This window comes from Cryptomeria japonica, chromosome 8 (assembly GCF_030272615.1).
Source record: "Cryptomeria japonica chromosome 8, Sugi_1.0, whole genome shotgun sequence".
In the NCBI taxonomy this organism is placed as follows: Eukaryota; Viridiplantae; Streptophyta; class Pinopsida; order Cupressales; family Cupressaceae; genus Cryptomeria; species Cryptomeria japonica.
The window spans coordinates 449,755,585-449,771,266 of NC_081412.1; the positions used below are offsets into that span (position 1 = coordinate 449,755,585).

A 15,682-nucleotide genomic window follows, 5' to 3' on the forward strand; every position below is an offset into this window, starting at 1 on the left:
CAAGATGTTTTTGATTAAGGAAAACCAAGTTTTTAAGGGACCACAAACCCTATACATAATAGGTTTTAGAAGGACCTTCAACCTGAACCGAAAGATAAACTTGAAAGTCCACTCAAAGAAACAGAACACAAAAGAGACTCGACACAACCAATCAAAAGAAGGGGAACAACACTACCCCCACCAAAAACCAACAGGTTGCAAAACCAGCAGCCCTAACCCAATCAGGAAGGATCAAGAATTTGTCCTACCCTTGTGGGATCGAAGGGTCATATCAAAAGAGGATTGGGACAATTTAGATTTTTTACTTTTAACAGTAATCCATCCCTCCTCAACCCTCGCAGCAGCCTTTTGCTAAGAGGATGGGTCCATAATAGAGGACCTCCCATCATCAGGAGGAACAGAACCAACATCTAGAGAGGCAGGGACAACAAAAGATCCAATAGAAATCTGGGACAATGGGAGGGTCATCCATCGAAGAAGAAGATCCAACATTTTTCAAATGATCAGTCGGGATTCCACCGCAAGAATCCACACATTCCTGAGGCAAGGCAACACCATAAACAGAGGCAACCAAAGGTGCAATACCATCGGCCTGAGGAACCTATGCCACCACCTGGGAGAAGCTTTTCTTTTTAACAAAATAGTGTTCATAGGATGCACCCTTCCACCAAGAAGAAGATCTTTTTTTCTTTGTATCTGTTTCACACCATGCAGCAACATGTCTAGTCTAGAAGCACTTTCGACATCTAAAGGGGATACCTTCAAAGTCGAGCGGTTGGACCCAAGATCCTATAGAAGATTCAATCTCTAACTCAGCTGGAAGCCCTTTAGAGACATCAATGTTAACCAAAATCTAAGCATAAGTAGAATGATAAATTTGGAAAGAATCCTTATCAATCATTAGGAATTTGCTTAAAGCCTCCCCCACTTCCTTTAGCAGAGAGTCTGTCCATAGATGAAGGGGAAGGTTAGGGAGCCTAACCCAAATAGGAATCTCATTGAATGAATCAGTAGATGGGTTAAAACCCGAGAACCAGGGTTTAACCATCAAAACAAATTTGTCCTCCCAGTTGAAAGGATTAATACCTAAGATTTTCGATCTATCCTCTACATATTCAAATTTGGCAATGAAAAAACCCTTGGCTGAAGGAAAAATGTTAATTGAACCTTTTATGATCGATTCCCAACTTTAGGAAATCCAAGTGTGCAGCTGACGAAGGCTTGGCCAAAAACCCCGAAACGTGCAAATCAGACCATGAGCTTCAAACACCGAGGAAGTGTGGATGATCTCCATATCAGTATCAGCATACACCTTGAAAACCAAAGGTTTGCACACAGTAACACCCATAGGCCCCAAGCCACGGGCATCCTGATCAGTAGCAGAGGGCACTGAATGCACCATACCATCCTTAGAGGAAACCCTCGCAGAGCCCCCATTCACAGCACCAGGCAAAGCAGTCTCACCAGCCGCACTAGGGGGAACAGGGGGCTGGACGACATCACTAGTCGACCTTAGGGAAGATGGCTTCATAGCAGTAGACAGCCTTAGGGCAACGGCGGCGGCAAACGTAGAAGGCCTTAGGGCAACAGCGGCGGCAGACGCAGACGACATCGCAGAAAATCTCTAAATATTTTAATAATTGTAAGAGGCAAATTTTGTTGTTGACATGAGATCTCCGAGATGTTAAAAAGAATAAAATATTTGAATTCTACTTGGAGGGAAAATGCTTTTGTTGATCGAACAGAGAAGAGGTTTATGAGATTTGACAAGGGCACTTGAGGTAGTTGAGATGGTAAAGAAAAAGTTGGGTGTTGACGTGTGAGGCATAGAAGAAGGAGAATACAATGAAGAAAGAGATAGTCAGGTGGACACTGAACTGAAGTGTGTGGTCTTCCAGAGTGTGAATAAGTAGTGAGTTGTAAAGCTGAATATAGAAACTTGTGTGCACCTTGAGAACACAGAAAAACTAGAAGAGGAAGATAAGTGTGAGAATTTTGTGATGGAGTGAGCATGTCGAACTAAGAGAAGATGTGCCAATGAAGTTTGTGAGTTGTAGAAAAAAGAAGTGTGGATGCAGAGAAGGAAGAAAACAAAAAAGAAAGAGAACAAAAGGCAGAGCCAAGTGAATGTGATAAAGGGAGGTGTTTGAGAAGAGATAAAGAGAAGTAATCAAAGAGAGAGGCAAAAGATATTGGGCTGAAGATTGTGATCAGCAACAGAGACTAGAAAGCAAAAAAGAGATTTCAAAGAGATAGCATTACAAAGCAGTAGTGAGTTCATGTCTTTTAGATTCTAAGGGTTACAAAACTCATTTGTAACAAGTCTTTTAACTGTATCAAATATTTTAGTGAATTAGTGTATTTCTCTGAGTGGGTGCTCAAAGCAGGGGTGGGTGCTCCTGTGAGTATGTGCTCATAAAATCAGGGGTTGGTGCTCCTTTGGGTTGGTGCCCATAAATGTTGTAATCAGTTTTTCATTGTGAGGCTGGATTGGAGCAATAGACTCCAACAACTATTCTCACCAAGGTTTTTCCACACAATGGGTTTTCCTCATTCACTTTGTGTTATTTGGTTTTCTCTTGTGTGCATGTGTCTTTGATTTATTTCCATTATTAGTGTTTACACAATTTGATTGAAATTTTTTAATATTCATTGATTGGGTGCTCAAACCAAGGGTAGGTGCTCATAAAATCAGGGGTTGGTGCTCCTTTGGGTTGGCGCCCATAAACTTTAGGGGTTGGTGCTCCTTTGAGTAGGTGAATCAATGTATTTCTCTAAGTGGATGCTCAAAGAAAGGGTAGGTGCTCCTTTGAGTAGGTGCTCCTTTGGGTTGGTGCCCATAAATGTTGTAATCATGTTTGAACATTGTGAGACTAGATTGGAAAAGTAGACTTCGACAAATATTCTCACCAAGGTTTTTCCCCACAATGGGTTTCCCTCGTTCACTTTGTGTCATGTGGTTTTCTCTTGTGTGTATGTGTCTTTGATCTATTTCCATTATTAGTGTTTACACAATTTGATTGAAAGTTTTAAAGATTCACTGATTCACCCCCTGCCCCGCCTCCCCCTCAGTGACCTAATCAATTTTATGTACACACTTGATGCAACACCAACATAAAATCATTATGCTCATATACAAATTAGCCACACAATATAACCTTAATATGGATTGACTTTGTATACTTTTTCTTGTTTATACAATTTTTTGTTATGACTATGTTACAATGTAAATAGAATTTGTATGGTGTATGTCGTGTGTTTGTGTGAATTATGATTGAATGGTATTTATAATTTTATCATGATAATGTTATATGTCATTAATTTGTGTACATAACACTCTTTGGCATGATACATCCTTTTTTAAATGGAAGTTATGTTATGATTGCATCTTATTTGTAAATTGAATTTGCAAGGTGTATGTTGTGTGCTCATGTCCATTAGAATTGAATGGTATTTATATCATTGAATTATATGTGGATTGATTTGTATACCATGCATATGAGGATAATTTATTTTAAGATCAAATTTGTGTGCCTAATTTGTATATACTAATAATGCCTATATTATGTACAACATGTACATAAAGCTACTTTCTATTAAATATCATTTATGTAATTGAAGTTTGTATCTTTTTTATGTAAAATTTATGTTATGATTACATCACATCTAAATTGAATGCGTATAGTGTATGTCGTGTGCTTGTGTGCATTAAGATTGAATGGTAAATATATCATTGATTTGTATTATGTCATGGGGGCTTCATTGGCTAGGCAATATTTATATCACATGGATTCATATTGGGGGTTTTAATATCCCAAAAATGAGGGTACAATATATTGCCTATCGGTGAAAATAGGGGGATTTTTAATTCGGGCTATGAAAAATACAATATTTGGTGAAAATAGGAGGGCTTTTAATTTGGGTTGTATATTGGGAGGGGGTGACAAAAAAGGAGTTTAGGGCAATTTTTTTGAAAATATGGGGATTCTTTAGTATGTCTTGAATGCACGTGTTATAACCCAAGTTCATTAAGTGAAACCCCCGTGTATTTTGTATACAACATAGAAATTAGATTTACACATTATATAATCATAACATGAATTTTATATAAATAAGAATATGTATGCAAGTCAATTACATAAATTTGAATTCATATTAAGGTCGTATTGTGTGGCCAATGTGTATATATGCATAATGCTTTTGTGTTTGTGTTGCATCAAGTGTGTACATGTAACACTATTTTTTATTAAATCATATGGTGACCAATGTGAACTAGTCTTTTCCATTTATGCAATTGACTTGTATAAATATTTTTGTTTATATAAAATTTGTGTTATGATTACATCATGTGTAAATTGAATGAGTATGGCGTATATGGAATACAAATCATATGTTTGTCTTGCATAAGTATGTACATAAAGATATTTTTTATTAAAGTTGTATGGGGACCTAATGTGAATAAGGCTTTGACATTTATGCAATTGACTTATATACATATTCTTGTTTATATAAAATTTATGTTAATTACGTCACATGTAAATAGAATTTATATGGTGTGTATAGATTACAAATCAATCACTTATATAAATATTGTTGAATCCTAATACACAAGCACACTACATATACCATACAACGTCTATTTACACATGTAATGTAATAATAGCATATATTTTATATACACAAGAAAATGTATACAAGTCAATTGCATAAACATCAATTCATAATAAGGTTCTATTGTGTGGCCAATTTATATATGTGCATAATGTTTTAATGTTGGTTTTGCATCAATTATGTACATTAAGCTACTTTTTATTAAATTTCTATGGTGACCTAATGTGAAGTAGGAATGTACATAACTTATTTTTTTATTAAAGTCGTATGGTGACCTAATTTGGATTAGACTTTAACATTTATGCAATTTGATTGTATACATATTCTTGTTTATATAAAATTTAAGGTATGATTATATCACATGTAAATTGATTTGTATGGTGTATGTTGTATGCATTAATTTGGTGTTGCATCAATGTGTACATAAAGCTACTTTTTATCAAAGTTGTATTGTGACCTAATGTGAATTAGACTTTGGCATTTATGCAATTGACTTATGCATATTCTTCTTTATATAAAAAAATTATGTTATGATTATATCATTTGTGTAAATTGAATTTATATGGTGTAGTATGTCATTTATTTGTGTGAATTAGGTTTCAATGATATTTATATCATTGAGTTATATGTGATTGATTTGCATTCCATATGAACCATACATATATGTGATGTAATAGACATAAATTGTATATAAACAAGAATATATAACATAACATAAAGTCACATTAGCATTGCACATAGCTTTATTACAACTTTAATAAAAAGTAGCTTTGCGTACACACTTGATGCAAAAACACACAATTTGTATTCCATATATACCATAATCATTCACTTTATACATGTGATGCAATCATAACATAAATTTTACACAAACAAGAATATGTATACAAGTCAATTGCATAAATGTCAAACTAATTGACATTAGGTCATTATACAATTTTACTAAAAAGAACCGTTGCGTATACACTTGATGCAACACCAACATAAAAGCTGTGTGGGGGAAAAAGTGAAACTAAGCAAACATGCCCTAATCTCACCTTTTGACACACATTTGTGGAATACGAAAGAGCCTAGAGGTATCACACAATTGGCTACTTCTTTTTGTGGAAGAGAGAGCCACGGGCTACCTATTAGGATTTCTATTCCTTTGTTGCAAATGAAAGATAAAATGATGCAAGTTCAATCCCTAACCCCAAAGTGCAAGTATGAACTAATAACAAGATTGCAGAATTGAACTTAAATAATGGAAAGCTATAAACACAAGGACAAGACGAGAATGCAAATGCATACCCGGTGTTAAAATATGAGTGAAAATGTTCGGGACGGGGGTGCGGGCGCCACCGTCCAGATTCTGCCCCTGAAACTACTCTGGAAACTGCTATTTTGCATCCTGAAAAGCTATCAAAAATGCTGAAAATTGTTGTTTGACAGAAGGACCAGGGCACCCAGCGCCCCTGTCCCAGGGACCAGGGCGCCCAGCGCCCCTGTCCTGGCAGGACCAGGGCGCCCCACGCCCCTGTCCTGGTCTTTTGCTCTGAAACTTGGTGTGAAGTTCTGTATCGGTCTGCTTCTTCCGGATCTGCAACTTGCGGCATCGTCTAAATCCCGAACCTGCACTTATATCTGAAAAGGTGTTTTGGGCGGCTATATAGGGTTTTGCCTTAGTCAAACCCCCGCTTTGGTGATTTCCACCTCCACGAATAGCCAAGTTGTATAGTAAAAGTTGTGTGTGCAGACCTTGTGTGTGTGCAAGATCCTAAAATGCAAGTAAGCAAACTAAAGCAACCTAGAAAATAAACCCTAATTGCTTGTAAATGATAATGTAAATGCTCCAAATCAAGATGCAAAGAGATCTAAAGCATGAATACAAGTGATATAATGAGGCTTATGCAAAGACATGAAAACAACATGAAATCATACCCAACCCCAAGGGAGGGGTACAAGCCAATCTTCAGTCGGTGATCCCCTATTGCTCTTCAATGTCTTCAAAGCCCTAAATGGATGAATGAAATTGATGAATGCTTGATGGATGGATGTTGAATGTTGTTGAATTCTTCAAAGATCTTCTCTTTCGCTGCATAGAAAGTCCCTTGAAAACCAAAATTCTGGATCCTTTCAAATGAAGAAAGAGAGCTCTTATGTATGAAACCCTAGGTCTTAATTTCAACTTTTGGCCGACCTAGAGATTGAATATCCCGCCAATTTCTTGGGGTTAAGCTTTATTTTATGATTGGATCGTGCTCCTAAAATTTCGGGAAAAATGTCCAGGACCATGTGCACGCCGAGCGCCATGGTCCCGACAACTTTTCACCAAATTTTCAGGGTCGTCGGATATGATGATTTTAGAGCGAATCCCAAAGTTACAGGTGATTTCGAGATGTTTTGACCCCCGAAATCAAGCCCCCAAGTTCAAAATAGGACCTAATTAGGGTTTTTGATTAAATGATGTATTGGAGGAATAAAATGAAAGGGGCACACTTTAATGAAAGGGCCCGACTTTATGATGTGGAAGATGATGAAATAGAACCTTAGACCTAATTAATTTAATTAATTAAGTGCTAAAGGGGAAATGCAATGCAAAATGCAAAATGCGCCAAGGTGGGTGCTAAACTAGGTGTGAAATTGTACCACCCTAGCAAGTGCGTACAATTTACGACGCTACAAAAGCATTATGCACATATACACATTAGCCACACAAAATAACCTTAACTTGAATTGATATTTAACTAATTGACTTGCACACATATTTTTGTTTATATTCTATTAATTTTATGATTATATGATATGTGTAAAATAAATTTTTATGTTGTATATGGAATACAAATCAATCACATCCTACTCAATAATATAAATACAATTCAATCCTGAGGCACAAAAGCACATGACATACACCATACAAATGCAACTTACACATGGCATAATCATAACAATTTTTTGTATAAACAAGAAAATATATACAATTCAATTGCATAAATGTCAAAGCTTAGTTCATATTAGGTCACCATACAATTTAAATTAAAATTATCTCTATGTACATACCTTATGCAACACAAACATAAAAGCATTATGCTCATAGACATTGCCCACACAATACAACCTTAATATGAATTGACATTTATCCAATTGACTTGTATACACATTCTTGTATATCTTAAATTTATGTTATGATTATATCACATGTAAATTGAATTTGTATGGTATATAGAATACAAATCAATCACATACAACTCAATAAATAAATACCATTCAATCCTAATGCACACACACATTGGCCATGTAATAAAACCTTAATATGAATTGACATTAATGCAATGTATACACATTCTTATTTATATTAAATTTATTTTATGTTTACAACATTAATAAAAAGTAGCTTCATGTACATACTGCATAGAATATGGACATTATGAGGATATAAATAGTGGGTACACAAAATAACGTTAATATGAATTATCCTCATATACACAAATACCATTCAATCCTAATGCACATGAGCACATAATGTACAACATATAAATTCAATTCACAAATGTGATGCAATCATAACATAAATTCTATTTAAACAAAGATGTAACATGCTAAAGAGTGTTATGCACATAACATAAAGTCACATTAGCATTGCACACAACTTCAATGAAAATTAGCCCTATTTACCCATCATAGAGTGTTATGCACACAACTCAATGACATACATAATGTTCAACCATAATGTGAGCTAAAGAAATTTATGTTTCATACAAATCAATCACATGTGTATGACTATATGACTTAATGGCATATATACTATCAATACTAAGCACACAAGCACCCTAAGCATATGTATAAATTTGATTCACACTTACAACAACATACATGTATGTCATGCAACCTTGGCACACCCTTTATCCAACCCTAAAGTGCACAAGGTCATTAGACACACCATGCAATTTTACCAATTTTACACATACACACTATTTAACTCAAATAGATAACACGTTATAAAATTTAAATACAATAAATAAACAATCTATATATTTATAATTAAATAGACAATTTAAAAAGATTAACTTACTATAATTGAAAGAATAAAATGTTTTCTATTTGTAACCTATAAAATGTCAATAAAATTTACGCATATAACATAATCATACTAAGGTATATTTTCTCAAATTTACTTCAAAATCTAATATTCACATAAAATAAATAAATCACAACCATATTTTACAAGATCGACATGGCTAACAACACATTAAAATAAATAAGGTAGTCATCTCTTGTTGTCATTTATTTCCCTATACATAAGCTATATTAGAAGAAAGCATATTTATACCATATTTAAAAGAAAATGATTACTTTATGGTGTAGTTTCAAATATTACTTCAAAGGAATAAATTACTTTATGGTGTAGTATCAAATATTACTTCAAAGGAATAAACTACCATTCATTTGAACTGTTTGACAATTATAAAATTATTTATTATTTAGTTGATGATGAGCTAATTAATTTAATTAACTTCAATTAAAAATTAAAATAAAAAAGATATTTGAATAAATTATCAAATACAATTTATGTCAAATTTGATGGGCATTTAATGTTAAAATAATTTTAATTGAAAATTAACAATGCATTTTCATCACATTTTAACACATCCATTTAGTTAACATAAAACTATTATCATTTAAATAAATTACAATAATAATATTTTTTACCAACATTAAAAGAAAAAAATAGTAGAGAAACAAGAGAGACTCACAAAGATGTCCATGGCCATCTTTGAGAGTTTTTGGAGGGATATTTCTACCCCTCCTAAAAAGAATTGTATATCTTTATTAATTAAAATTGTTGAGGAATGTTTACAATAAATAAAAATAATCAATTCAAATGAAATGTTACATATTTTGTACTTCCATTCTACCATTAAACAATACCATAAGTCATTGCCTTCTTTGAATTCTTCATGTTCAAGTTCTCTTTGTTGTGCACAAATCCTCCAATGAATTCTTTGTGTTCAAGTTCTCACTTGTCCAAACTTTTGTTAAATTGTCACTATAATGCAAAACAAATATAAATTAAGGGATAGAAATCTTCTCAAGTCTAAATTTTACTTCATACAACACAAACAAAATCCTACATATTGTACCAATTTTCAAAACTCAATAAACCTTTTAAATTTCTCATTAGCGCAAACTCGGTTTCCTTAAATGTTATATAAGACAAATGTAAGTTTAAGAGATGGAAAACTTTCAAATGATGAATTTTTACTTATATAATCTTAAATAAAACCATGCATTGAAAGTTCACTTAACTACAATAAAACTCTAAAATTTAGTATTATTGTACAAACTCTCTTTTGAACATTGTAGAATATGAACGTAAATTAAGAAACAAAAAATTTCAAAAGAATAGATTTTCACTTCATATAATCCAAAAAAATGATGCACACTGGAAATTTCACTTAACCCCAATAAAATAGAAAATTAAGAATGTACGTCTTATAAATAGATACTCGAAAAACAATATTCAATTAAAAATGTTATGAAGTTTTTCTTAACTTGAAAATAGAAATAATTGACAACGATTATTAGAGTAGTTAAGACAATTGATATTATCTGACCACCAATTAATGAGGGTATAAAGGCATCAAATATAAAAGTGAATGATTTCTCTTCAAAAGAGTTGTTACTTTATGTTCTAAGTGATGACACTACACAGACTCCTCAAATCTTAACAGCATAAGATACTACACTTAAAAGACTCGCTCAAAAAGGGAGGTGGATGCCAATTAAAACAGAAAGGTGGGTGGTTGCAGAGGTTCACCTAGATCTCCATTCAAACAAAATCATAATCAATTGCTATCTGCTTTTTTTAAAAGAAGCCCAAAAAAGGACAGTAGCATAAATCAACGCCATCATCAAGTGCAACTACGCTGATAAATATGATAAAATTTAAAAACGTAGAAACCCTTGGCAAGGCTAGAAAATGTAGAATGACATGAGGGAACTAAAGCATTGTTGATTGTGGATCAGAGATAAGTGAAGTGCAAGACAACCAGGTTCATTAAATCAGATATAACAAAAATATAAAATAAAATGTAGAATTTAATTATGTAAATCTTTAAGTTCTAATTATAATATTATAAGATTTTACATCACAGTAGGACATTCAATAGAATAGAGTGATCTTATTTTCGCAGACTTATTTAACAGAATAGTAAAAGTATAAAATCAAACTAGTAAGTATTGACTTATTTAACAGAAGAAAGAATTATTTAAACTTATAAAGCACAAAATAATAACAGTACCTAAATTTTGAAAAAGAAGTCTGAATTCCTGCATACCTGATTGATCACAACCAGCTCACTGTCAAGCCTTTTAACCACGAACCAAGAATTTCATTGCATGTTTTGATTCAAACAAGAAACATTTTAATTCAAACAAAAGAGATCATAGAAACTATGCTTACTAGATGAAAGGAAAATCTTTAGCAAATTGAGACAAAGATGATAGAGCTAACAAACTTCTAACACACCTTAGTTTCTAAATCTTGCAAATGCAAAGCTCAGTCCCTACCACAACTCGTTTTCTACCCAATGTTTTGAAATGACAAGACATTCCAATGCAAATGCAAAGCTCAGACCCACTGTCAGTCCCCGCCACAAATCCTCTTCACTGTCTTACCCTAATTTTATTCGCCCCTTCTTTTTCCTTCAGTTTGAGGCTTCAAATAAAGAATCTCCCAATGGCTGTATAAATAGCTACTTGAAGCTGCATTTGTAAATATTCTAGCAGTCTGTCATACATGCAATATTATGTCCCCTGTTTGTTTTAAAAGGGAAATGAAAATTTGTTTATGAAGTCAGCAAATGCAATAGTTACAGATTTAATGAATCATTACTATATGGCAAGTGGATTATATTTATCTTGTCTGGAAATGGTTTATTTCATACTACAATCTATGGGTATAATGCCATTTTGTTCAAGAATTCATATAAACGTTTTGTTCAAATTTTCAGCTGTATTCCTCATAATACTCAGTTAATGTGAAAAATTAGTATTATTGTCCCTACATCTAAGTGTTTTGTTTTTAAATAAGTTTGAATCATAGTTGCTCATATTCTGATGAAGGAACAAGAGGAGGAAAGATATTGTTCTGTATGTAATGTTTTAAGTATACTATTAAGAAATGTAGTATGAAGATTTAGTGTCCAAAATTAGAGTGATCTATTGTAAGTTAATTGTTGGCTAGGAAAAATAGATCTAGACCTTACTGAAATATAAATTTCTCACTATCCTATGCTGTAGAAAGAAAAATAGATACAGAATAGTATTCTGAAAAATGTAAACAGAAAAAGGAGAATAAGGGCTAACCGTTCTAAAATATCAGTGTAGAATAAAAGAATATGAATTATATATAAGCATTACTAGATTTAATGTTAAACTATAGGAAGGTGAGGTGAATGCTTATCTCTCCAACTAATTGGAAATCTGCTCGTGGGCAGGGGATGAAACAACATATATAAAATTAAAAGTTAAAAATATATATATATATATATATATATATATATATTTATACAATTCAATATGAATTCGGAGGTGAACTGGTGGCGTGGGTGCTGAGACAGAGGCATCAATTTAAGCCAATAACGTCTCCCTCTTTCTCCTGTCACACCACCCACCTTAGCTCTCTGCAGTTTGCCCAACATTGATGCAATTGTGAAGACTGGCAACGAAGGAATGACAAGTTTAGAAAAAAAAAATCTAGGGAGATTGCATCAAAGTTTCAGTTCATCAGCTTCTCTATATGAATCCTGTTGTGAACCATTTCATGTTTGTTTGTGTTTGAAGCACAGTAATTCTTTTTCTTAACAATCTGAACATTTCATCTGCAAAGCACATAGGTGAGTATTAAACATTTTAATTGATTTTTGAATTCGAAAGTAGAGATTATAGATCATAAGTTGAGGAGGTCAACAGCCTTCTGTTTGCAAATAGATTGTCAAGTTGAAGTGGGTAGTTAAAAATTGGTGCAGCACCTAAAGGGTTATAAATTATAATACAAAGCATCCTAAGAAAGGATAAAAACTTATAGTATTCACTTCTACCAAAAGATCACCATTTGAAGAATTTTTTGTTATTTAATTTCTATACCTACAACACTTTATCTTATTGATTGGAGGGAAGAGGAAGAGTAAGACAATGCATATTTGAAAGCAATAAAGGTTGAAAAACTAATTGAATGGGCAAGGAAAACACAACTTAAGGTGCATGAACAGCTAAGGGTGGAAGAAAGGATGCCGTGACCAACATGTAGGAAGAAGCATCATTTCCAAGTTGGAGACATGGTATAACTAAGCACGAGTGGACTCCATTGATAAGCTAAGAAATTGAATCTGTTGAGGTATGGGCTCATTGAGATGGTATAAGTATTGCTTTCTATTAAAGAGTGCACCTGATGCACAAGAAAGGAAACACGTGTGGTGTTGTAACGGCTCAAAAACTCTAGGGGAGAGCAAGAGCATTGATAGATTGGCATCAGGGGCAATAACCGAACAAGAAAAAATAATACCCAAGAAAGAGGGTGGAGTTGTATCCCCACCTCAAAAACTTAGCTTTTGAATGGCTAAAAGCTTTCGAATTGGGAGGACCAAAAATTTTAAAACAAATATGTGGAGAAAGAAAACCATCGTTTAATGCCAAAGAGAAAAATCCTCTCTAGATAACACTCTTATGAGCAAAAGCATGTTTGATATAGAGAAGCTCAAAAGTCAGGGTCTGAACCTTGGAGAAGCATACTTTAGTGTAGAGGAAATGATGTAGATAGGTCAATAAAGTGCTCCACTGTCAGGTTGAACAAAGCAATGAGTTTGACAACCCTTTAAAATCTCTTTTGGCACTGTTGTCTGAGTTTCGGTGATAATGTCTCTAAGAACTGTGGTGTTGTGTGTGCTACAAGGAGAGAGCAGCAAAGGAAACATGTAAATCAAGAAATAGGAAACATCTGATGATTGAAATGAGTCTCCAGATCTATTTATTCATACAAATCTACATGTGATGGGTTCTTTTGGCAGCTTCCAAGCAGGGTTAAGAAGCAACCAAGGTTGTAAGTGTATGACACATGATAGAGTTTCATGCTCCAAGAGAGCCATCTTGTTGTGTACAAATGAATTAAATATTTCTAAAGCAATAGAACTGTCTATTTTTACTCCAGGGAGGCTTCCTCTATGTAAATTAGTGTCAAACATGTGATTCAAGGAAAGGAAACATGTGATTCAAGGATTATGAAGCATCTAGCAATTGAAATGAGTCTCCGGCATCCATATATTAGTCTACATGCAACAGTTTCTTTTGGCAACGTACAAGCAGGATTAATAAGCATCCAAGGTTGTAAGTGCATGACAGAGACAAACAAAGTTTTATTCTCCAAGAAAATTTCCATCTCTAAAACAAAAGTAAAAGCTATATCCCTAAAGCAAAAGTAAAGCTGTCTATGTTCACTCCCGGAAAATTTCGTCCACGTAAATTAGTGTCAAACACTGTCTGGTTTTCGGTCCACCTATTTTTTCTGCAATTTTATTATCCGTTTATGATGTAATTTGTACAAGTATCTTCAACTAAGTACTTGTACATGCATTTTCTTTTGGCATTTTGAAGTTTCAGTAGGTTGGCGTTGGAGTTGGCAAAAACATGTTAGGCCCGTGGTGAATTTGCACAATCATGGATTGTGCAAATTGAAGGTCAAATTTTGTTTTCACGTGAAATACTTGAAATACATTTATTGTTGGCTCGTTAAAGTTTTCAGCAGGTTCTCTTTGGAGTTGGCAAAAACATGTTAAGCCTTTATGGCGAATTTGCAACAATAGTAGATTATGCAAATGAAGATCAAATTTATATTTATTAGACACCTAAGCACCTGGGGAGGACTCCCTGCTGCTCCAAAATTGGCCTCGGCCCTCAACAGAGGGTCCTCATACTAAGGTACTGGCTTATTTAACAGAGCAAAGAATAATTTAAACTTATAAAGCACAAAATAATAACAGCTTATACACAGTTACTAAATTCTGAAGAAGTAGTCTGGATTCCTGAGGCATACCTGATTAAAAATAACCAGCTCACTGTCAAGCCCTATAACCACAAACCAAGAATTTCATTGCATGGATCATCAGTTGGGACTGTAAATCAAAACAAGGAACATCTTATTCAACCAAAAGAGAAGCAGGGCATCGAAAAATGAAAAACCTACAAAACTATGGCTGACCAACATTTAAAGAAAGCAAGAAAATTATGTTTTACTACATAAAAGGAGAATGATTAGCAAATTGAGAGAGAGGAAAGAGCTAACAAATTTATAACACACCTTAGTTTCTTAATCTTTCAAAGAGATGAATCATTTGATAGTGCGATTCATCAACTGTAAGCACCTTCTACTCCAATGCATATGCAAAGCTCGGTCTCTACCAGAAACCCTCTTCTGTCCAATGTTTTGGAATGAGGAAACACTCCAATGCAAATGGAGTGCCCAGTCCCACTGCCAATCCCTGCCACAAATGCTCTTCCTCTCTTGCCCTCATTTTATTTGCTCCTTCATTTTTCTTCAGTTGGAAGCTTCAAATGTATGAATCTCCTGATTGCCTCTAATTATAGCTCTTCGAATGAATCGTTCCCGTAAGATTTGTATGAATCTCCCAACGGCTAGCCTAGCTGGCATCAGGCTCCAACGTTCCCGCTCCAAGGTCTGTGTAATAAAGCAACAACGTTCAAGCCGATACAAAAGTGTTTTTATTTCAGGCTGATTCAAAAGTGACCAATCTTTATATAGTTCCAAGTGTGAAACACCCCACCATGCATCACACTATGGGTATTTAGGGCTCGTATCCTTGACTATGATAGCATGTTAAAGTTTTCATAAATCAATCATGACTTGAATTTAGGACATCCCTTTTTCTATTCAGGTGTTCTATCAAAGATGTCGATGGTTTGATACTTGCAAAGATCCTTTTTCTAATAAGAAGAAAAATAAAAAAAAATTGGAAGTTAAATTTTTATATGAGATTTTTGAAGAAATAGCAAAAGGAAGCTTTGCTAAAATTGTGAT

At 33.9% G+C, this 15,682-nt stretch overlaps 1 long non-coding RNA gene across 4 annotated transcripts; it reads right to left on the reverse strand.

Annotated features, from left to right (window-relative positions):
- Nucleotides 1–9,398: 9,398 nt before the first annotated feature.
- On the reverse strand, nucleotides 9,399–15,363 carry LOC131052625 (uncharacterized). Of its 4 annotated transcripts, none has more exons than XR_009107477.2 (4): nucleotides 14,945–15,363; nucleotides 14,681–14,759; nucleotides 10,893–10,928; nucleotides 9,399–9,637 (listed from the first exon to the last, which is right to left on the reverse strand). It is a non-coding gene; the product is annotated as an uncharacterized LOC131052625 (long non-coding RNA). The 4 variants fall into 4 exon arrangements; XR_009107465.2 differs by lacking the exon at nucleotides 10,893–10,928 and adding an exon at nucleotides 10,929–11,355; XR_009107453.2 differs by having other exon boundaries at nucleotides 10,893–11,355.
- Between the last annotated feature and the right edge of the window lie 319 nt (nucleotides 15,364–15,682).